At 34.3% G+C, this 22,684-nt stretch overlaps 1 protein-coding gene across 2 annotated transcripts in view; it reads left to right on the forward strand.

Annotated features, from left to right (window-relative positions):
- Positions 1-22,684, forward strand: part of CTBP1 (C-terminal binding protein 1) — a 423,238-nt gene that overhangs the window by 22,037 nt on the left and 378,517 nt on the right. The window lies entirely within an intron of this gene.

The raw sequence follows: 22,684 nt of genomic DNA on the forward strand, positions 1-22,684 counted from the left end.
TGAAAAATTACCCATGCATATATCTTGTAAATAAAAAGCTATAGTAAAAAAAATTTCTTTTTTTTTACCTTATTATAACTGCCTTTTTATCATTATGTCAAAAAATTATGGAGGCAGTGGGCATTCTTCCTTTAGCCTTTTTTATTGGGAAACTTCTAAAAGTGTTTCTTTCTAATAAAATCATCCTGAAAAAATTTTAAAGCTTGCATTACCATAATCAGGTTTAAAATATAAAGCTTTCATTGGTTCTATTTGTCTTAGCTATCAGAATACACCTGGATTATGTCATTGTTTACCCCATCATGTCAAAAGTGATGGAAACAATTCCTAAATTTTAAAATAACAGATTGGTAAAGTAGAAGTTCTTAAATTTGAAGCAAAATGTTTAAATTCCCTTGTATTAGAAACATTTTCTCCATATACTCTTTTTCTACTTCTTCCTCATTTATTTTTATTTTGTTATTCTGAGCAAAACTGGCATGTTTTTCCCTTCTACAGTCGGGAAATCATAGAATTTAGAGCTATGAGGAACTTCAGAAATTGTTGTTAAATAGAAATCTCCCTGCTATGATATCCTTGAGAAGCAATCATCTGACTTCTGTTTAAAGACCTTTGGTAAGAGGAATTCTGTCATCTCCTCAGCTAATCACTTCTCTTTTGGACAGCTCTGGAATTGTCAGAAAATGCTTATTTATATTGAACTGAAACCTAACCTTGAACCTTTCATTCACTGTAAGGAACATTCAAAGGGTCATAAATTTAAAGTCCAACATGATCATCGAGTCCAACATGGATAATACACATTAGGAAACTTATTCCAGAGAGGTCCAGTGAATTGCTTAGCATGGCACAGTTATGTAACAGAAACAAGATACAAACCCAGATCTTCTAAGTTCAAGTCAAGTACTCTCTATACACTATGACATGAATAGTTCTACCCTGAAACCAAGTAGGACAAATATATAATATAAACACTCTTCTACACAATAGATTACCAAGAGATAGCTTTAGATTGTATCTGAAATTAATGATTCTTAGTATTTTCTATTTTACTTTGGCTTAGAAATCTATTCCAGACTAACCCTTTTACTTTGATCTTAAGATTGTGAGAACCAGAGAAGATGAAAAATGTGAGATCTTATAGCCAAGGAGAGGCAGAACCTCATCTAAGGCTTTTTCCTATTAGTGACACATGTAATTCACATGTTTCATGAGGTGGCTGTTCTATGGCAAATTTAACTCTTAATTATATACTTATACTTCTTAATTATATCTCAGAGAGTAAAATATATTGAGTATTGATTGTTCTTCTGGATGATAGGACAGGATATACAAGTACACATACATATATGCTACATGAAAAAAATGCTACACTTTTGAATCACCCAAGAAGACTCTACAATTCCTGACAATACTTTTGATAAAACATTTTTTGTTATCTTCTCATGCTTTCAGTTGCCTGTTTTTCAGAAAAAAAATTCAGCATTAAGTTTGGCAAATAAATTAAACACCCCAGCTGGACAGTGCAACTTAGGGTTAAATATAAACCTCCCTACAATACAGTGGGTATCATTTTTTTGAATGACGCCTCCAGGAGATCTTAGACAGCTGCAGTAACTTGATAGGTCTTCCCATCTCCATTCTCTCTCTGTTTCAGTATTTTATCCTACTGCCATTGTGGTTCTTCTTAATTTATCTGGTGAGAATATCATTTGGCTGCCTATTGCCTGCTGAGAAAAATTCAGACTACTTTCTTTGTCATTCAGGGGTCTCTAGAATTTGGCAGCACCTCCTTTTTCCAGTTTGGTCTCTTATTACTGCTCTCTCCACAGTTCATATTTCCATCAAACTGACCTATTCTTTTCCTTCATCTTATTCCCAAAGCATGTCCTTTGACCTTCCAAATATACTCCAACATTCTGCAGTATTTTGTAGTGTAGTTTTCTCTAAACACAGGTAGTAACTCTTTAAGAATGCAGGTGTTCCCTGTCAGATTGGCTAAGATGACAGGAAAAAAATAATGATGAATGTTGGAGGGGATGTGGGAAAACTGGGACACTGATGCATTGTTGGTGGAGTTGTGAATGAATCCAACCATTCTGGAGAGCAATCTAGAATTATGCCCAAAAAGTTATCAAATTGTGCATACCCTTTGATCCAGCAGTGTTTCTATTGGGCTTATATCCCAAAGAAATAGTAAAGAAGGGAAAGGGACCTGTATGTGCCAAAATGTTTGTGGTAGCCCTGTTTGTAGTGGCTAGAAACTGGAAATTGAATGGATGCCCATCAAATGGAGAATGGCTGGGTAAATTGTGGTATATGAATGTTATGGAATATTATTGTTCTGTTAAGAAATGACCAGCAGGATGAATACAGAGAGGCTTGGCAAGACTTACAGGAACTGATGCTAAGTGAAATGAGCAGAACCAGGAGATCATTATACACTTCGACAACGATATTGTATGAGGATATATTCTGATGGAGGTGGATTTCTTTGACAAAGAGACCTAACTGAGTTTCAATTGATAAATGATGGACAGAAGCAGCTACACCCAAAGAAAGAACACTGGGAAACGAATGTGAACTATCTGCATTTTTGTTTCTCTTCCTGGGTTATTTTTACCTTCTGAATCCAATTCTCCCTGTGCAACAAGAGAACTGTTCAGTCCTACAAACATATATTGTATCTAGGATATACTGCAACATATCTAACATATCTAGGACTGCTTGCCATCTAGGGGAGGGGATGGAGGGAGGGAGGGGAAAAATCGGAACGGAAACGAGTGCAAGGGATAATGTTGTAAAAAAAATTACCCTGGCATGGATTCTGTCAATATAAAGTTATTATTAAATAAAATATTAAAAAAATATATTTCTTATCCTAAAAAAAAAAAAGAATGCAGGTGTTCTAGCGAACAGAGACTCTTGCCTTCAGGCCTTCCTTAGTACAAAATTGGGAAATGAGAATGTCTGATTAATGATAACTTCTAGAAAAGCTTTGGATGATGGCAGTTTAGGAAGTAAGTAGCTTCTCCAGATGATACCTCATTAGTACAATGGATAGAGCTCTGGACCTGGAGTCAGGAAGTTTGTTGTTCAGCTATTTCACTTGTGCCTGACTATAATTTTCTTCGTTAAGTTGCTGGAATGGCTTGCCATTTCCTTCTCCAGCTCATTTTATAGATGAGGAAACTGAAGCAAACAGGGTGAAATGACTTGTCCAGGGTCACACAGAAAATAAATGTCTGAGCTCAGATTCAAATTCAGAAAGATGTCTTCCAGAGTCTAGGCCCAGAACTCTATCCACTATCTACCTAGCTGTCTCAGGACAACCTGAGTTCAAATCCTACTCAGATACTATGTGACCTTGGCTAAGTCACTTAACCTGTCTGCTTCAGTTTCCTCATCTATAAAATGGAGATAATAATAACTCCTGCCTCCCAAGATTATTGTAAAGGACAGAAAAGTCCTTAGCACAGTGTCTGTCACATGGTAAATGCTATATAAGGACTAGCTATTATTAGTGGTATTAATAACAATAATGATTGGTATTGATGCTGTATTCTTCTGGAATTCCTAAATAGTTAGTGACATTTCTTCAGGCTTACAGTAGTCCTGATCTGGGTACCCCTTACATTGTTTTATTGGACTCTGAAAAGAACCAATACAAAAAACTTTAATTCTCTTCTGAAGCTTTTGTTTGTCTCTGAAAATTCCAAGTAGACTAATCTGAATCTAGATGTTAGCATCTTCTACCTAACATTGACCAGCATCTTACCAAGCCTACTTTGGTACCAGTTTTCTGAGTATTTCTGATTTTTCAGAGGCCTATTAACCAGCATGCTAGAGCTCATCATACTTCTGTGGACTACTTGAGTAAGCTAGGAAATCACTCAGGCACAAAAGAACATAATGGTGTGTGTCAGTTCCCTAAAATTGTTTGAGACTTAATCAAGATGATGTTTCCAACAATTCTCTTCTTCATCTACTATGGCTTTCTCTTTTCATTTTTTTCCGTCTATCTTTGCTCTGTCCTTGTTAATGTTCCTTGTAGTAACCATTAGTTAGATAGACCTTAAATAAATTCCATTAGATGAGGTATTTCTAATGAGAAATCTCACTAAATGCAGATCAACAACTGTTCTACAGTTTCTCCCCTTAAGAGATTTGCCTTGGAGCACTGAGAAATTAACCAATTTTCTCTGAGTCTCAAAACTAGTACCTATTACAGACTAGAATTGAATCTAGGTCTCACAATATACATTGAATATCTCTCATATTCAATGAGTTTTTGTGCATTTATGTGTAAGATTTATATCTATACATAAAATCTTATTTCCAGGTTAGTGAACAAATATTAATATAGGAATTAAGTTTTTGAATACTTCAAAAATTAATGTAGGTAGAGAGTATTTCATAGATATAATTGATGTTTCCATTTTTCCAACTCTCCTCTTTATCAGAGGTAGTTGGAAAGACTTATTCTTCCATTTAACAATTAGAAATGTTGATTCTGTAGTCATTGTTTCATAGTTGCTTAAAGACACTGGAGAGATATTAAGGCTTTTACTCCCCAGTGAATTTTTTACACAATTATAATGCTTTAATTTCCCTTCATTTCCCAACCCGGATCCTTTACACTACCCTTCATCTGTATCATTATTTTGTGAAATATAATTATATGTGACCAAATATGTTTAGTTAATCTATCAACAAGCATTTATTAAGCACCTGTTATGTTCCAGGCACTATACTAAACCCTGGGGATATAAAGAATGACAGAAGATAGTCCCTATTCTCATGGTGGAATACACTCATACCTTAATGTGGGGAAACAAGATGCAAACAACTGAACGAGATATATGCAAGACAAATTGGACATAATCAACAGAGGGAAAGAAGCAGTATTAAAGTGTATGAAGATAGAAGGTGCAGTTATAGCTAGAATTTGAAAGAAGCCAGAAATCTACTTGAGCTGGGCTACCACTAGTTTCCAGTGAATCAAGAGAACTGATAGCCTGTTGGTAGTAGATCTCTGAAGACATTTTAGATCATTCACTGAGTTTAGTCTGTCTAGAGAAAGCCTCATATTTTAAATTGCATTTTAAGATGCTTTTATGTAATATAGCTTCGACCATACTCTGAGATTGAAAATTAAACATAGATTTTTTGGATTGAACCTGTAATTTCATTAGTGGAGAAACTGCCACCTGAGAATACTCCCTGTACTATATAAGTCTAACATCTGCTCATAGCTGCTCATGGAGTTTCCTGAGAACGCTGAGAGATTAAGTGATTTGCCTGGGGTTCATACTGCCAGGATGTGTCAGAGACTGGATTTGAACCCAATTCTTTCTGATTTAGAAACTTACTCTATTCTTCATGCCATCCTCATACCATCAGTATGATTACCAATTGTGTCAGGGAAAATTGTGGTTGTCTATTACTATTCCAGGTCGTCATCTCACAACTATATCTTATTTTAATATTCACTTTCTTTTGGTTAGACTATTAGGTACCTAAAATACTTTTCAGAGTGCTATTTTTTTTCTTTCCTGACTACAAAATGTTATGATCTCAGGAAGGCACTTGCATGTTGCATGTTGCAACTTGGTATCTTATTAGACTACTTTTACTTTTCTCTTTTGTGCCTTATTATTAGAATACTTTCATTTTTCTCTTTTATGTAGTTTTCAACAGAAACGAGAGTAGCATGAGTTTATTAATAAACTTTGATAGCAGCGAATTCTTAGAACACAACTAACTTAAGGAAAAATCCAATCTATGTATCCTCCAAAACTAATTAGTATATTACATGGTAACTTTCTTTTGAGGATCTTTAAGGTTTAGGATTTTAGAAGGATCTGTCTGCTTGTCTTCCTGGAAGAAGTACCCATTTCCTTCTTTTTCAGAATAAACTGACCACCTAGACTTTGCTGCTTTCAGTTCAAAGCTCAACATGAAACCAGATTCCTTCTTTGCGGAGCTTTTATTCAGAGTTGCTGATGCATCATTCTTTGTTGAGAGCTCTATGTTTAGGCTCCCCAAGGCAAGTCCTAAAGCAGCTGCTAAGGTCCGTGAGTCAGCAGGTGGTTATTCTTTTGCATGGACCGGCTACGTTTGTCTGATTTGAGAAAGTTTGCCTCAAAGTGGGATGAGCTTTCTCATCCATGTATTTGAGGACATTCAGCTTCCTTAGCCCTGAAAGTGTCTTCTTTGCTTAGTAACATCTTTGTTTCTTTGCAGAGAGAATCCTCCAGCATGTCTTTGATCCTGTGAGGGCCTTTTTGTGAATTCCCTGGAATTATTTGAAGAACAAAGTATATTCATGAATGTAGGATAAACATTGTAAGGGAATACCTTCCCAGAAGGTATGTTAGGGAAGAAAGTCCATTCACCTTAACTGGCTCTCCTCTCTTTACAAGGATTCATATGAGACCACTTTAATGCGGATAAGTATTTGCCCATAAAACATTCTGGTAGGAATTAGGCTTCTACAATTAACTTCTTTACATTTATCATCTAGATTTTCCCCTCATTGAGCCTTCTGTCTGTAGGATGCTGGGCTATCTTAGCTGAGTTGTTGCTTTATTTTGCCTCAGTGGCACTTCCTGCCTATTTATTAGGGCTGCTGTTTCCAGCCCATTCTTTCTAGTCATCCTTGTTTTGTCTTAGAATAAGGGTTCCTCCAGAACAGGAACTGTCTTGCTTATTTGTATTTGTATTCTCCAATCCTTAGCACAATGAGTAGTCACCTAATATACCTTTTGTAAGTGTTCTAGCTAATTAGCTATTTGCTAATTTTGTAGAACTAAAAAGAAAGAAAGAAAAAAGACATTCTTTACATCAGTTAACTTATAACCTTTTATTAATAATTCCTTGACCCTTACCTAAAGTTCAAAGTGATAACAGCATGTTCTTTTTATAGTTTAGGAAGTTCTTTTTCTGTGAGAAAAAGATGTGAACCCATTTTATAGTTAAAGAAACCCAGATTCAGAGGTAGCCTTGCCAATGTCCCCCCATACACATCTAAGAATGGAGATTGGACCCCCTGGATTCAACCTAGGTTTTTCTAATTCCTAATTCAAGTGTTCTTCCTACTATTCCCCACTTCTTGTGTGAACGGGAGTCTCAGACATCAAAAGGGCTCTTTGTTATTGCTATTTGTTAAAGCTCATGTGTTAAAGATGTTCTAAAGTGGGTTATGTCATTACAAAGAATAGTGACAAACTAAAAGGGTATAGTATAGGAACTGGGAGTCAAGAGATCCTACACTGGAACAAGAATGTCCAGGAGGATTGTTCAAGTGGAAAAGGAAGGGAAATATTTTATCTTATCCACAAGAAAACTAGGAACCATTGGCAGAACTTATAGGGAGATAGATTTCAGCTTAATCTAAGAAATGATTTTCAAATGATTAGTGCTGTCTAGGAATGGAAGAGACTGCCTTGTAAAGTAGTGACCTCCCTCTGACTAGAGGGGCTTTATAGAAGAAATCCCTGCTTTGAGTGGGTGACTCAACCACATTATTTCCTAATTGAAGAATCCAGGTAATACTGTCATATGACTTCAAAAAAAAAAAAAACCTTTTAAAAGTGCAAAGAAAAGGCGTGAAATAGAAAAAATGATGAGATATAAGGATCAGAATAGGAAGGTTGGAAGAATATAGTCTTATCAACTCATATTATGTGACAAAAAAAGATAAGTATTCAAATTCATTACTCATATCATTTATGTGTCATTGGACAGATATTATTAGGACTAGAAAGGGACCTAAAGTTGTGAAAATAAGTACCTGAGATTACTTGGACTACATATTACATTTTTTTTGAAATGCTTATGTCTCATTTCTGGTTATTTTTATTGTTTTATTCTTTCATAAGGTAAAGTATTATTTAAAAATTCAACAAGATGTATTTGAAAAAACTGTGGGTTCAAAATGATAGTTTTGGTGTTTCAGAGTTTAGAATAAAATTAATAAAATTGCTTTCAATTAGAAATTAAACATACATTCAATTCAATTATATAAATTTTATTAAGCACTCTGGTAACTGGTAAGCTCTATATATCCAGCATTTGTCACCTCAAGAGTAAAGTAGAACAAAACCATAGGACTTGCTGAACATAGTCTGTTCCCAAAACAGTTTTATAGTATTAATGAAATTGACCTGCTGTCATGATGCCTATTCCAGTAAAGGAAAGGCTTCTAGTTTTAAGCAGTCTAAGGATGGGGCAGTGTAAGGTTCTAAAGTTTTAGTTTTGTCAATGAAAATACAGCCTTTGGTGATTGCAAAATATTTTTCTTAAAACCTTTAAGAAAACCTTTTAAAACCTTTAAAAGATGTCATATATGATATTGTATAAGTATAAGCTGCTTCAGTCAAACTTTTTGGATTTTCTTTACAAAATATGCAGAATCTAGAGCCAGAAGACCTGTGTTCAAATCTATCTGTGAGGTATTGGGTTTCTCTCTCTCTCTCTCTCTCTCTCTCTCTCTCTCTCTCTCTCTCTCTCTCCACCCCACCCTCTCCCCCTTCTCTCTCTCTCTCAGAAAGACTATTATATATATCAAATAAAGAGATTCGACTAGATTGTCTCTATGCCTTTCAACTATAAGTCAGTGATTCCATGACCTATTTGCTAATTTTGTAGAACTAAAAAGAAAGAAAGAAAAAAGACATTCTTTACATCAGTTAACCTATAACCTTTTATTAATAATTCCTTGACCCTTACCTAAAGTTCAAAGTGATAACAGCATGTTCTTTTTATAGTTTAGGAAGTTCTTTTTCTGTGAGAAAAAGATGTGAATCCATTTTATAGTTAAAGAAACCCACATTCAGAGGTAGCCTTGCCAATGCCCCCCATACACATCTAAGGCAATTTAACACATTCATTTGCTCTATCTTTCCAAGAAAACTGACAGAAAGTCCACTCCAACTTTTCAAACTCTTCATTTTTTGCAGATCTCAAGCATCAAAAACTTGATGTTCTATTTGACCCCTTCCTTAATTTCTGTGCTTTATCACTTATATCCAGTTAGTTATCAAAATATTATTGATTCCTCTTTCATAATTCTTCATCTTTGTGGCATAGTAGATTGATGGTCAAGCTTAAAGTCAAGAAGACCAGGTTCAAATTCTTTCTCTGACACATACTAGCTTTGTGATGGTGGGAAAAATCACTCAACCTTTCAGTGCCCAGACAATTTTAAATTTACAGAATTGTGAACTGGGCTACTCAGATTGAGAATTCAACAAACTAATGAAATCACAAGTTCATCCAGAAAAATAAATGTCTATTGGCAATCTTTTTTATCGTTATTTAGGCCCTCATCACCTCTTGCCTAGACTAGCCCAATAATATCCTAATTGGTTTCATGACTTGAACCCTTCCCACCATAATCACATAGCTGTCAAATTAATTATTCTGAAACATTTATTTCTCCAAGAGCTTTAAAAAAACTGATGCCTTTTGTTTTTACATCACACTCATTTCCCAATATATCCCTCATTCTCTCTCCATTTAACAAGCCAACTCTTGGAACAATGATTTAAAAAAAAAAAAAAAGCTTAAGTAAGAAAAAAAAAAGTTCAGCAAGAACAATGAGTACATTGACTTTATGACAGTATATTCAATAGTATATACCCATAGTCCATTCACCTCTGCAAGAAAGGAACTGCATTTTTCTCAACTTTTCCCAGAGCAAAGTTTGTTGATTATAATGACACAGCATAGCATTCCATTCTCATCATGACACTTCTTTGGCTTCTTATGGCCTTATAAAATAAAGCTTCTTTGTCTCTAAACCTGAGCTCATAGTCTTTCTCCTGTTCAGTTCTCCATTTCCCTCTCCATTCAACTTCTAGCTCAGCTACAAGGTTTGACTCAATGCTCAGCTCTTTAATAAAACCTTATGATGCCATAGTTATTGATGTTTTGTTTCTATGGACTTAGTACTTTTTTCAGAGAATCTCAGACTCTCTCCCTGCCAGGGGGTTAATGAGTCTTTCTTGTCTTCTCAGGCAATCCTTTCCATTTGTGGGTAATTCTACAAATTTTTGTTTTTGTATTTTTATCATGCCTAATCTGCCTCTTTTAAACTTTCACCTATTAATCTTAGTCCTCTCTTCTTTGGCTAAACAGATGAAATTTAATTCCTCTTTCACATGAAAGCTTTTCAAATATTTGAAGATAATTCATCTTTTCCACAAGATTAAATATTCCTAGTTCCTTCAACTATATGGCATGTCAAGGCCTTTCATCATATTTGTTGCATTCTTTAGATGTTTTCTGACCTACTGATGTTGTTCTTTATTTGTAATACCCAAAATAGACCATAATAATCCAGTGTGTTCCAACCAGGATAGAGTACCTCAGGACCCTCATCTCCCTGATCCTGCAAAGTAGAGTACATCAGAGTTCTCACCTCCCTGATTCTGGAAAGTATGTTTCTCTAACTATGATTTAAGTCTGTGTTAACTTTTTTTTGATGGTCACATAACATCGTTGACTAATAAAGTGTGTGGTCCACTAAAACATGCAGATCTTTTGTCAGAGGTATTATTATCTAGCCATGTCTCACTTATCTTGTACTTAGGAAGTTTATTTCTAGAACTCCAGTTTAGTTTTTGAACTATTGAAGTTCATTAGATTTTACAATGAATTCTAACCTGTCAGGATATTGACTATATTTAACCATGGACTACCTCTTAAAAATATGTTTTTATTTGCTTGGTTAAGCTAAGAGTATAAGTAATCTGGTATCTGCTTCTTCCACCTCTTCCTCTATGTTTTTTGCTTGCTCTTCTTATGCACCCCAGTTATAAATTCCCCCTCCATCTTAATTTCTGTACTAATATATTCTTTTTACTTTCTTTTTTTCCCCTCTTCAGAACAGAATCATTTTAGGATCTCTGTTTTTCTTACTTAACTTTGAAGGCTTTAAATTTCTGAAGTCACACTTGTTTCTTTTTCCCCATTAAAATTCAGGGTAAATTTTTTTAGTTATAAGCGCATGTTTTTTTATTGGGAGAATATTTCCAATATTTCTTTATTTCTAGTATGAGCTACCAAGTATTGTGTGATCCTGGATGCTTACAGATTTTTTTTTAACATGGAACTTTGGATTTTGGCTTTGACAGTTTGGGGATTTTATCTTTTGCTGTGAGATGATCAATAAATTCTGTTTTTACCTTGCCATCTGTTTTTTTTAAATAGGTTAGGTAGTTTTAGTTATGATTTACTGAATATAGTATCCAGACTTTGTTTTAAATGTACTTTTCAGAGAATCCATTGATTTTTTTAAAATAAAAATTTGTTGATAGGTTCCCCCCCGCCCGTATCTTTCTCTTTTTTCTTTTCAGATATTCACTCGATGCCTACTGATTTTTACATTCTTTTTCTTTGACTTGTTTTCCAGATTAATTATTTTTTCAATTGGATAACTTAAATTTTCTTCTGTTTTTTCAATCTTTTGATATCATTTTCTATATTTCTTACAGTCCTGTGTAGTTTCTGATGTATTCTAATATTTCAGGAGTTTATTACTTGAATAAAATTTTATCTCTTTCTATTCTTAAGTTTTTCTTTTCTCCATTCATCCCTCCAGGGCTTTTATTTCCTTTTTTTCTCTCTTGCTTTCTTTCTTCTAGGTATTCACATAATATTTGTGGACATTGTTTTTTTTTTTTCCCTTTTGGTCTGTTCTACTTGTTAGAGACCTATTTTCTTCTTCCATGTTGGATTTTTGACTACTTCTAAATATGTTGTTATTTATAGTAGTCAATGTATTCTTTGGTTTACTCATATATCTAGCCTTGGTTATAAGTTATTGTCCTGTGTGTCTCTTCCCTTTCATAGACAGTCTCTTAGAAAAAGTAATCTATGTTTGTTGCCTCAATTTTGTCTTTTCCCAATTAACTTTTTTTCAGTCTGGCTTCTAAACTTCTTTTAAAAATGTATTTACACATTTTCTTCTATGTTCAATAGACATTTCCCCCAAGTACTTAAAGAAATTCCTTCTATCAAGATTATCACCTCCTCCGAAATAACTGATTGATTGTCACATATAGGGAAGACGTGTTTATTCTCACATTAGCCATTATACTTAACCAAAAATTTGTTGCCTGTTTAGGCTGACTTTATTTACATTATTGTAGTGTTTGTCACCCTTTTCTCTGTAGCCTTCACTATGCTCCCAGATGAAGGATCACTTAGTGGCCTTTATCCATTTTATTCTATAAATGGACTATTTTCAGAGGCAGCAAAACTAACATGTGAATCAACAGCAAGGAGGAACACTAATTGAATGCAAACTAAAATACTCTTTTTTCCCCCTGAATAGCACTTCATACTTTATTTTATTTTCAAAGATTTGTGGATGCTTTTCATTTTCTGTGTACTTTTTCCCCAAGAAAAGCATCCCTTGTAAAAAATGCAACATAGTGCCATGAAAATTGGGACATGAATTTAGGGATAGCTAGGTGATGCAGTAGGTAGAGAGGTTTAACTGAGTTCAAATCCAGTCTTAGCTACTTTTTAGCTGTGTGACTCTGTCTCAGTTTCCTGTTCTGCAAAATAGAGATAGTAATGGCCCACCTCTCAGAGTTGCTCTGAAGATCAAATGAGATAATTGTAAAGTGCTTTTAGCACAGTGTCTGGCACATAGTAAGATCTCCATAAATGCTAGCTATCAGTATTTGTATTCTTATAAATAAAGTATTAGATATAGAGACAAAGGACTTGGATTCAAACTCTCATTTGCTCCTTACTACCTGATCTTGAGCAAATCATTTAATCCTTTGACTTTCAATTTTCTCATCCATGAAAATGAGATGGTCATCCTAAATTTAGATGACCTTTACCATCCCTCCCATTTTTGGTTCTATGATTGAAAACTGTTAAATTACCATTATAACATCAGACAGCATGTACCCTCACTTCCTAACCAAGAAAAGGCAAATATGTTCTACCGATCTTTTCTAGGTATTGTGCATACTTTTTTTCCCCTAGAAAGAAAGATTTAAAAATGATTTGTAGTAAACAATTGTGAATCAGGCTTATATCTGTGTATAAAACCATTGTTACTGGCTATCATTAGACTATGGAAGTGAACCTGTATAATAAAAGATAATTTTTATTACCCTACTATGATAGTAAGAATAAATTTGTTTATTCATCTTAATTAACTCACATTTTTTAAAACTTTCATTTTATAATTATGCTATTTTTAAATAAGATAAGTACTTGTTTAGTCAAATGTAGTAAAAAAAAAGTATGTGTGGATTCTTAAGCAACTGAAATATATGTGGAGTCTCTCATAGGATAGACCATCAAGGGAAAACTAGATAATAAACATATCAGAGTGTAAAGGAGTTTTGAGCTCAAGATGTTTGAGAAATTCTGACAATTAGAATTCTGACAATTATGAAATTAGAGACATGGAGGATCATAGATTCAGAGGTGAAAGATATTTGAGATCATTTAGTATGTCTCATCTGCTTCACAGAGGAGAAAATTCAGTCTTGAAAGATAAAATGATTTGTTCTAGGCCTCAGAGGGCAACCAGGTGATGCAGTAGGTAGAACCCTGGATCCAGATTTAGGCTTCCTTGATACTGATTAAGTAACCTTAGACAAATCATTTAACCTGCATGTGCTTTAATTTCCTCATCTTTAATTGTGTGTGTGTGTGTGTGTGTGTGTGTGATAATAGCATTCTTTTGCATTGTTGTTATGAGAATCAAATGAGATAATATTTATAAAGTGCTTTGCCAACTCTAAATCTCTGTATGAATACCAGCTACTGTATTTACTATGTAGTAGAACTGGTGTTTCAATCCAGGTTTTCTGACCTGAAATATGCTGGGTTTTTTTGTATGGCTATTGGACTCTTGTATATCTTATGGCTTCCCCCAATTAGGCAAGAACTATACCTTATATCAGAGATTCTCAAACTTTTGTTTTCAGTATTTTTATCCTATTAAAAATTATTGAGGATCTCTCCAAAGCGTTTTTGTTTATCTGGGTTATATTTATAGATATTTGCCATATTGGAAATAAAAACTATTGTTTGAATTTGAAACTCTAAAAGGGTTTCAGAGATCCCCAGGATTCTCTAGACCATACTTTGAGAACCACTGCACTTATATTTTGCATCTGCCATAATGCTGTACACATAATGGGTGCTTGGTAATTATTAGTTGAATGAGTTAACAAAGAAAATTTATCACATAGACTCTGTTTTATCCCTGTAATAAAAATTGTGGTTTGTTGGTGGTGTTGTGTTTTTTAAAAAAAAAAAATCAGCATTGGCTTATCTGAAGTCTATTGCTAGATAGTTGCAAAGGTTACTCCCTATGATGTAGAGTTAGTGTCTAGTGATATTTTTCTATTTTTCTGTTTATCACATTTCTCCACTGATTCAGCCTATAGACCAAAGCCTAACTCAGCAAATAAAATGTTATTGCAGAAAAGATTTCTTGACAATGTTGATCTACCATGCATATATTTCAGTCTCACATAAAGACCTTTCAGTTTCATAGCAAAAATACAGCTTTAATGTTGTTGATGCTTAAGATGTTGTTTAAAAATAAGAGTAGAGGATTAAGGGAGCATTGTTGAAAAGCATGGCTTCCAGTCACATGCACAGAAGGGATTCCTTTAGAACTCTGGAAGACAGCAAAACACAAGAGAACCTGTGGGATTGAGTAGCAGAAAGTAAAAGGATGTTCTTTCTAGTAAGCAAAATGAATGATAATAGAATAGATGAAGATTATTAACTGATCATCAGATGTTTGTTTCAAGTTTGAAATGCATCATTTCCAGTTTTTATAGAAAAATTGAGTGAAATCATTGGTTATTGATTGATAGAATAAACTGAAGAAGCTACATTATTATTTTGCTTTGAAATTCTAGTATTCTTTGTACATGGCTACCTTATTTGGACATAGGGTGGAAATACAAGTTATATGTTCATTCTTGTTTCTAACTCTTGGATTCCCTGCTGTTGCAAACCATTGATCATGCCAAACATTGCCATACACCTTTTAGCTAGATAAATGGAATATCAATATACCCCAAAACATAATGAGTAAAATAAGTTGGGAAGACTTTGGGAGCTATTCATAGGTATTTTCTTCTATTTTTAATAGACCATAATGAATTTGGTAAAAATTCTTTAAGAGATTTTAGACATTCAAAAAATATTCATTTCTCAATGGTGAACATGTATGAATTCCGGTAATTTTCATTAGAAGAGAGTCAATTTTAGACAAATAGAAGTGCTTATTTACAGGTTTTCTTAAAATATTATTTTACTTATGATCAAAATAGAAACACTGGGAAAGTGTCAAGGGGCTTTAGTTTTTGTTCATGTCACTAGGCATCTGGCAGGTAAATAGATTTCCTTGAGAAAATATTACTAAATCTCATTAAATTAATGAGAAGCATCATAGAGTAATGGCATGCCTGTTAGACATCTCAAACCCCATGCCCTATAGACATCTTAAATTCAAGATGTTCAAACTGCCCTGTTATTGTCAAACTCATGCCCATCCTCCTAGTCACTCAGTCTTCCACCATGGGTGTCATGCTGGACTCCTCTCTCATTCACACTGCCCCCTCCACACAGCCCTTAATCTTTTTACATCTGGATTGTTGAAATCATCTGCTGCTTTTTACCCTGCCCTCTAATCTCTTCCCACTGCAATTCATCCTCCACTCAATTGTCAAATGAATCTTCCTGAAGTGCAGTTCCAACCATGTCATTCCTCTCCTCTCATTCATTAGATTCCAGTGGCTTCCTCTGCCCTTCAGGATCAGCTATAAAACCTTTGCCTGGCTTACAGAGCCTGTCAGAACTTGGCCTCTTTCTATTTTTCCAGTCTTCTTAGTTCTTAACTTCTTTCCACAAACTCCTCAACTGGCGTCTTGGATGTCCCTCACATGTGACATTCTATGTATTGATTGGGACCTTTTCACTAGGTGTTTCAATGCATATAGTTCTCTCCCTTCTCATCTCGGGCTCCTGGCTTCCCTGACTGCCTTCAAGTCCCAATTGAAATAGCATCTGTATGAGAAGCCTTTTCTACTTCCCCTTAATGCCAGTGTTTTCCCTTCACTGATTATCCCCTGATTTCTCCTAATTTCTCTTCTTGTCTGTATGTAGTTACTTTCATATTGTCTCTTCCTATTATACTGTTTACTTTTTGAGAACATGTACTATCTTTTTTTTTTTTTTGGCTTTTTAAAAAATACCAGAGCTTAGTACAATACCTAGAATAAAGTAGATGCTTAATAAATGCTTATTAAATGAATGACTGTCCCAATCCTAATTAATTTAAGTGGATGCATATTTCACTTAAATAAAAGCATGTTTTAGTTGTCATTTTTCCATTCTTTTTAAACCCTTTAAGATTCAATTGTAGTCTGATTCTACATACCTTTCTCTACATCTAAATAATACCTCACCTTTCTATAATGCTTTAAGATGAACAAAGTCCATTATCTATCTCCTTTGAACCTCAAAGTTCTCTGCAAATTAGATAGTATAAACATTAGTTCCATTTTTTCATATGAGCAAACTGAGGGACAGAAATAAATGATTTGCCTAGGATTACATAACTATCAAATACATATTATTTGGGATTTGACCTTGTTAGACTCAGTGTTCTTTGCATATTATTACACTACCCCTAAACCAGATTTTAATCCTAGGATCATAAAATATTTTAATTGCCTTAAAGCCTATTTTAACTCATTGATTCATTTTGCAGTTTAGGGAACTGTTAACTCAGAAAAGTGAAGTGACTTGTCTGGCTTTGCCTTAGGTAGCAAATATTAGTAGTAGCAGTCAGACTCAGATACTTGGAGTCTCAAGTACAGCTTTTTGTCTTTCACATCATAGAATCTATCTTTCTCCCCTAATCTGATACAAGGGAATACCCTAATAAAAAGCCTTAGATTTTAAGTGGAAGGTAGTTAAGTTGTATCTGATCAATTCATTCTCAAACTGAGTTTGGGTCTGTACAAGAAAGGACTCATACTAAACTCTGCCCTTATCATTATCTGGGAACATCTGCTGGTTCAGAGTAGCAGTGCCAGTCTCAACCAGTCTCCCACTGAGTCTGACTTTGTCCCCAGTTTAAATACCCTATTACAATGACATCATTAGAGTATACTGAGTATGTGTAAACTAATTAAAACTAAACCATTATATCACCATACTAAGTACTAAGTATATGTGAACTAGAGAATCATCATCTCATCTGTTCCACTGAGTTAACATCTTGTTGTAAGTAGCTTTGTCCAGAGTTCCCGCCTTCTACATTGCAGGATGGTCACTTCCCTTTCATCTGGTTATTCCTCTACAGGTTGAACTAGTTCCTAGAAGTGGTACTGTTCTGTGCTTGAGACCAGATCTTCACTGTTGTCGTTATGGACTTTTGAATGTGTTCTTTTCTCCATCCACAGCCAGGGCCTCCCCACCTGGAAATGCCATTTTCCTGCCCCAGTCCCATTCTCACTCCGCTCTAAATCTGTGACCTGGCACTATATAGTAAGTGACAAAGCTGCCATTTGCCACCTGTTTTTGTGGCAATTACCCAGTGCAGATTTGCTAGTATACTAGCTTAGACCTGGCGGGGGTGGAGGGGATCTCCTCTTTCTGTCTATTTCTTCATGCAGCTCTCTTAATTTCTCCTCTAGGAATTTGAATGTGTCCCATTTGGTGCATATATATTTAGTATTGATATTATTTCATTATCTATCATACCTTTTAGCAAAATGTAGTTTCCTTCCTTATCTCTTTTAATTAGATCTACTTTAGTTTTGAGGGTTTTCTCTTTCACTGGTGTGTAGCCTTTCCCTGGGTTCTGGAGTGCTCTGGGAATAGGGTACCTCTGGCTGATCCTGTCCCCAGAATCTGTCTTCCTATATTGAAACAGGCTAGGTAACTCTTTCTGGATGTCTCCATCAGAATTCAATCTACTACATCTTACAAATCTGTTCTGGAGGAGTTTGTGGGTGGGAGCTTAAAACACTGCCTCAACACTCCATCATCTTGGCTTTACCTGGAATTTATTGTTACAAGCAAATATTTGTTGAGAATCTGTTTTAGGCTTTTTCAAAGCTGATGTGCTTGTAGCCTTTTAAAGCTAAAATTTTTATCCCAAGGCTTATAAATTTGTATTTTAAAAAATATTTTGATTACCTTTCAGTATAGTTGGTTTCCTTTATAATCTATGTGTTTTATTCATTTAAAAACATTATTCTGAGAAAAGTTCAGTAGCTTTCTTTACATTCCCAAAAAGATCCATGACACAGAGTTAACCCATTGTTCTAGAGTTATTAGTGGTTACCATATATAGACATGATGCTTCAGGAAAGAGAACCTTGTGTGAAGACAAAGAAAGAACCAAATCATAGAGTTGAAGTGTTAGTTTTTTTCCCTCTTATAATTCAGGAAGAGTAATAACTATTCAAAGGTTAGCAAGAGGCAATCCAAAAGGTTCTTTTTAAAGGAGCTTACATCATGAGAACTACCTACTTGGTCAGCAGCTTTCTCAAAAGTTAGGGGTATACCTGTCAAACAAGTCTGACTCCTTGTAAAAATCCACTTATAAATCTGTCACCCATGAGTTTAGCTAAATCTGTCCTTAACCTATTTATATTTATAGTCTAGGCAATCTCTGAGAATAATGAGTTCCACCACTTTATCACCTGCTTTGCTATATTAATACAGTGTTTCTTTTGCTTGTTCTCTTTTAAAATTGCTTTTCTGAAGCCTCAGTTTTGTCCATAGGAAGACATTGTTTGTTTCTTGGTGATTTTTTGGTGATCCATTTTGTTAAAATAGGAGACAGTGTGGTAAAAGGGACTTTATCAAAAAATCTGGGTTCTAGTGCTAATGCTGCTACTTAGTAGCATTTTAAATTAGTATTCTTTACTTCCTTCTGCTCCCTTCTGTCACCAACACCAACAACAACATCTCAATTTAGGTGGTCCCATTTTGGGACAAATCTAAGTATGAAAAAGTTTTTTTTAAATCATATTGAACTGAAAATCTGCTTATCACTTCCCCTCATTTTTCCTTATTCTAACCTCTAGGGCCAAGAGGTACAAATCTAATCTCTTGTATATGATTGGTTTATACATGTTTGAAAATGACTATTCTAACCTCTAGGGCCAAGAGGGACAAATCTAATCTCTTATATATGATTGGTTTATACATATTTGAAGATGACTATCTCCTCTTCTCAGTTTTCTTTGCTACAGCTTAAAACATCCCAACTCAATTGTTTTTCCTGTGATTTGGCTTCAAGTTCCCTCTTCACCCTGGTTACTTGTGGTTAGTATCCACTTATTTCCTAAGAGGATAAAATGTATGACATGTGGTCTGACTGGGTCTGAAGGGAACAGACAATAGGATTCTCTTTTTTATCCCAGAGGATACTATGCATTAAAGCACCTCCATATCACACTTGATTTTTTAACAGCCACATCACTGTGGATTCCTTTTTAGCTGGCAGTTTGCTAGAACTGCTAAATCTGTTTTATGAGAATTTTTTGTCTTTCCTTTTCTTCTCTAGTTCTTTATTTTAAGTGAAGAATTTCACAGTAATCCCTATCAATTTCATCCAGATAATTAAGATAGCCTCTTAATGCTTACTTTCCTACTGCATGACTCCTCTCCTTATCACTCCAGCTGCTAGTAGTAGCTCCTTTTAAAAATTACATCATATTTATTTGTATTGACCTTTGTATGTACATGTATCCCTCTGATAAAATGTGAGCTCCTGAGCTCAGATATCATGAACTTCTGATTTTGTCTTTGCATCCCCAGCACTTAGCACCATAGTTGATACAGAACAGGTGTTCAAGAAATACTTACTGATCGATGGATCATAATATTTTTTGATAATTCTTTAGCTTTTTATACTTTATAAAAAAAATTCTACCTCATTTCATTTATTTTTTCTCAAAAGTACTTACTTTTCCAAATACATGTAAAGATAGTTTTCAACATTGATTTTTGTAAAAGTTTTGTTCCATATTTTTTCCTTTTTCCTTTTCTTCCTTATCATGTACAATCCAACTATTTCCATATTTGTCATATTGTGCAAGAAAAATCAGATCAAAAGGAAAAAATATGAGAAGGAAAAAGTAAGCAAGCAAACAAACAAGAAAGATGAAAATACTTATGCTTCAGTCCACATTCAGTCTTCATAGTTCTCTCTTAAGGTATAGATGGTAATACCTCATTTCATTTAAGAAGGATTTTTGGATTTCTTTTTTGGCATTCATTATAATAGTAATAGCTAATGTATAACACTTGGTTTGGAAAGTATTTTAATTATATTATCTTATTTGATAACATCATTGCAGCAGTAGCAGCACCACCTACCTCAGAAGGTTGTGACCAAGGTTGATTATATAAGATAATATATGTAAAGTGCTTTGAAAGTTTTAAAGTTATATGTAATGCTAGATTTTGTTGTTATACCTATTTTACAGATAGGGAAACTGAGATTAAGAGTTTAGATAACTTGCCCAGGATCACACAGGTAGTAAGTATCTTATGTCAAGATTTGAACTCGTGTTTTTTCTCCAAGCCCACCACTCTATTTATTGCACCACCTAGGCATTCCTTTCTTTAGCTTACAAGTGCCTGATGAACATATTATCTATGTATTCATTCTAGCTAGTCACAAAAATGAGAGAAGGCAATAATTAAGAATTGAATAATTCTTCCTTATTTCTCTTGTGTACTGTCTTGTCCGTAGGATCATAACTATTCTTTCTCTGTACTCTTTGAAATCTAATCTGCTGAGGCATGGGGGACACACTAGAATATATCTGCCTTTTACTCTTCTTATTCAGCAAAAATCCCAAGATGGTGTCAACACTGTTTCCTAACATTTCAGCCATTTCTACTTAAGCTACCAATGAGCCCCTTCTTATCAGTGATCAGAATCAGTCCTAAACTAGCATTGCCTCATATTGTTTTCTCTATCTTCTGAAAGATGAAATTATCGACATGTCAGGTCAAAATTGTATCACTTGCTCTTTTTAAGCAGAGAGAGAGAGTTCTATTGGCTCTGTGTATAGGTGAGGGTATACTCATATTCATATACTGCTTCTATTCCTTTATTGTCTTCTGCATCAAGAATTCTATTTTTAAACTTTAATAAAATGCTCATTTTCTTTTCTTTTTTAAAATAATAACTTTTTATTTTCAAAATACAGGCAAAGATAGCTTTCATATTCATCCTTGCAAAACCTTGTGTTCCAAATTTTTCTCCTTCTCTTTCTCCACCCTCTCTCCTAGACAGCAAGTAATCTAATATATGTCAAACATGTACAGTTCTTCTATACATATTTCCACATTTCTCATGCTACACAAGAAAAATCAAATTAAAAAAGAAAAAATGAGAAAAAACAAAAAGCAAGCAAACAAACAAAAAAAAAGGTGAAAAAACTATGTGGTGATCCACATTCATCCTCAAGAGTCCTCTTTTTGGATGCAGATGGCTTTCTCCATCACAAGTCTATTGGCATTGACTTGAATTACCTCATTGTTGAAAAGAGCCAAGTCCTTCACAGTTGATTATCACATAATCTTGTTGCTGTGTACAGTGTTTTCTTGAGTCTACTCACTTTCCTTAGCATCAATTCATGTAAATCTCTCCAGGCCTTTCAAATCATCCCATTGATCATTTCTTACAGAACAATAATATTCCATTACATTCATAGACTATAACTTTTTCTGCCATTCCCCAGCTGATGGGCATCCATTTAGTTTCTAGTTCCTTGCCACTACAAAAAAGGACTGCTACGAACATTTTTGCACATGTAAAATTTTCTATTTTACGATCTCTTTAGAATACAGGCTCAGTAGAGATACTGCTGCATCAAAGTAGCACAGTTAAATAACCCTTTAGGCATAATTCCAAATTATTCTCCAGAATAGTTGGATAAGTTCACAACTCCACAAACAATGTATTAGTGTCCCAGTCTTCCCACATCCCCTTCACTATTTATCATTATCTTTTCCTGTCATCTTTGCCAATGTGAGAATTATATAGTGGAACCTCAGCATTGTTTTAATTTTCATTTCTCTGATCAATAGTGACTTAGAGCATTTTTTCATATGATTAGAAATGGTTTTAATTTCTTCATCCGAAAAATATCTCTTCATGTCCTTTGATCATTTATCAATTGGAGAATGGCTTGTATTCTTATAAATTTAAGCCAATTCCTTATACATTTTAAAATGAGATCTTTATCAGAACTTGTATGTGAATAAGATTTTTTCCTCCAGTTTTCTGCTTCCCTTCTAATCTTGGCTGCATTGGTTGTGTTTTTACAAAAACTTTTCAATTTAATATAATCGAAACTGTCTACTTTGAATTTCATACTACACTCTAGTTCTTCTGTGGCCATAAATTCCTTCCTTCTCCACAGATCTAAGAGGTAGACTATTGTTCTTTTGATTTTCTTAGTATTCCTCTTTATATCTAAATCATGAACCTATTTCAACCTTATCTCACTATAGGGTGTTTGATCAGTGCCTAGTTTCTGCCATATTGTTTTCTAATTTTCTTATTTATTTATCTATTCATTCATTCATTTATTTTTTAATTTTCTCATCAATTTTTGTCAAATAATGAGTTCTTTTTCCAGAA

Source organism: Antechinus flavipes, chromosome 6 (genome assembly GCF_016432865.1).
Source record: "Antechinus flavipes isolate AdamAnt ecotype Samford, QLD, Australia chromosome 6, AdamAnt_v2, whole genome shotgun sequence".
NCBI lineage: Eukaryota > Metazoa > Chordata > Mammalia > Dasyuromorphia > Dasyuridae > Antechinus > Antechinus flavipes.